The sequence below is a fragment of the Arachis ipaensis genome, chromosome B05, assembly GCF_000816755.2.
Source record: "Arachis ipaensis cultivar K30076 chromosome B05, Araip1.1, whole genome shotgun sequence".
In the NCBI taxonomy this organism is placed as follows: Eukaryota; Viridiplantae; Streptophyta; class Magnoliopsida; order Fabales; family Fabaceae; genus Arachis; species Arachis ipaensis.
In genome coordinates this window covers 137989623-137992672 of record NC_029789.2, presented here as the reverse complement: position 1 = coordinate 137992672, position 3050 = coordinate 137989623, and positions in this window count along the sequence as shown.

Below are 3050 nucleotides of genomic sequence, written 5' to 3'. Positions count from 1 at the left end.
ATAACCATGATTTTTTTAAAATAATTTTTAAAAATCAATCGGTTTGATTGATATAATCGAATTTTTGGTTTGAATTAAATCGATTAAATGATCCATTTTTTATTAAATCAATTAAATCTCTCAGTTCGGTCTAGTTAATGTCTATTGTGCTTATAGGTGTCTAAATGACCCCACAGATCAGAGTCTTAACTTCATGTTGCAATGGCCATTGTAGGAAATACTAGCATGATGTTGGTGTGTCATAAATAAACCATGTGGAAAACTTCACATGCATTTGGAATTTGTCTAAATTCCCAAAGTGATTCTGATTTCTGAGGAGATCGATGTCTAATACTAAAATTATTTTTGAAAATATATTTTTACGTTTTTAAAATTGACAAAAATTGATAAACCAAACTCCTAACATATTCGATCTAAAATTGTGACCATTTAAAAAAATAAATCAGTCAGACTCGATAAAACCGACAATTTATACTGGACCGATCAATTCATGCAAAAAACCGTGCAGTCCACCATGGCGTGCACCACATGTGAGCCATGGGAGGAGGTCCCATGTGACCCATTAAAAACTAATTAATGAATTATTATTGGAAAATAATAATTAATTTAATTAAAACTTAAAATAAAAAAACTTATTATAAAAAAATGGCATATAAATTTATATAATTAGTTAATTAAATTTAGATTAAATAGTTCAACTAGCAATAGTTGAATTAGTAATCTAATAATTTAATATTTTAATCGAGTCAATTATTTGTTTAATTCTAATAGTTATGATCAGTTGATCACATTAATCACCGATTTATTTTTCATTAATAGTATACTGACATAACTTGATTATATGAATTTTTAGTAACATGTAACCTCTCATACTTTTGATCACTTATAATGATATGATAATGAGTGGATCAATGACACGTAGTATATTGATACGAAAAATGATATCACGTGTTATAATAGTATTTGGCCATGTGTCAGTTTGGATCACGTGTCATAATAATATTGTTCGTCTGTGTCTCAGTTACTATGTCATAATTGAGATGCACTAAATTGGTATCTTATTTTTTTATTAAGTGACTCATCCACGTTAGTAACTCATCCACGTCAGTAACTCATCTGTCACTAATCAATTCGTCATCACATTATTACACGTGATCAAACTATGGTATGACATGTATCACTAAAATGTTTACATCATTAAATTATGTCAGTGCACTGTTAATAAAAAATGGGTCAGAGACTAACGTAGTATATTTTTGTCAATCTCAAAGATATAATTAGTATAATTGGTATAAATAATTTTAGTGCATAACTTTAATCTAGGGATGGTAATGAGTCTCCACGGAAGACAAGGATCCCTTCTCCGCTCTTCGTCCCCATTTAGTAAAATGCCCCGTTTTCGTCCTATTCTCGTTACAGGTCCCGTTTATTTCTTTCCACGGGAGAGGCGGATATATGGGGATATTCATGGATATTATTGAGTTTTGTTTTTTTTTTTTTCAAATTAACACAACTATAATAAAATCTTATACAATTCAACTAAATATATCAAATCAAATACAATTCAAACACTAATTTAATATAATAACATACACATAAAATTTTTAGAGTAAAGTATCGGTTTTGTCCCCAACGTTTGGGGTAAGTCCCAAAGTTGTCCCTAACGTTTCAATTGTCCTATTTAAGTCTCTAACGTTTTAAAATTAATTCAATATTGTCCTGCCGTTAGGGGTCCGTTAATAGAATTGACGGCGGGACAAAATTGAGACGATTTTGAAACGTTAGGGAATTAAATATGACGAAAACGTTAGGGACAAAAGTGATACATAGAAATAAATTTTAGTTTTATCCTTTAATAATATCAATTGTTTACTGTACATAATATTCAATTATTTTTTAATCACATTTAAGTATATTACACTTAATCACATTATTTTCATTCTAAATAAATTTATTTTTTTATAATTTTACACTTAAAGTTGTAAACTAATATAATAAAAATGACAAATAGAAACAAAATAGCAAAGAGAAAAATGACACAACCATATATCCAGGTTCAACCACCTTGTGTAATATGACCTACATCCAGTCTCCACTACAACTGTAGTAGAATTTTCACTATCTTTCTCAAAAATTATACACACTAATTTTCAAGAATTCTATCCAATCCTAGCAGGGACAAATCAAACTTCTACCCAATTAAACTTGATTTAGTTAGGTTCACTCCTAGACTTTCAACCACTAAGTGCTCACTCAACTTAGTAAGGAAATCCTCTTAGGATGATCATGAATACGAAATAGAAATACATACATAAAAGATTGAAATAATTTTCTAGTTTTTTTCTATAATTACTCTCTTTGCCTTTTTTTCATTGAATAAAACAAAAAAGATAAAATTGAAGAATAGAAAATTTAATGTAAAATCATGAAAAAAAAAGAATGTTAAGTTTAAAAGCTATGAAGACCGAAACAGTGTGCTCACTCTTCTTGATTCAGTTTCTGGTTGTTTATCAATTTAAATAAGAGAAAAGCTTCTAAAACTTGAGTTTGGTTGAACACTTTTGACTTTGTTCTTCTTCTTTAAAATCCAGAGCAAAAATGCAGAAAAAAATGAGACAACAGTAGTGATTAAAGTTAGCTTGAATCCTTACCTAGCTGCTTCTCTTTCTTCCTTTTTCTTTGGTTTCAAAAATCTGAATTATTGATCAATTCTTTAGTTTCAAATTTTAATTGTGACCTTTGATTTACAATAGAAATACACAACTTTCGTTTTTTTTTTCTTACTTAAATCGTACATACAAGAGGAGCATAATTTTAATAAGATAAAATGATAGCACAAAGATAAAATTATTATACTAATTTTTGTTCTAATTTAACTTTTAATTTAATTTTTGCTTTTTGTTCTAACTCTTGATTTTTTTTCTTTAATTTTCTTTTTAATATCAAAACTTAGTGATTCACTTTTTTTTAATGTTTGAATTTTATTTTAAATATTATTTTTTGCTTATAAAAATTCTTTTTTTTTTTAATTTAAGGTTAGTCACGTGAGT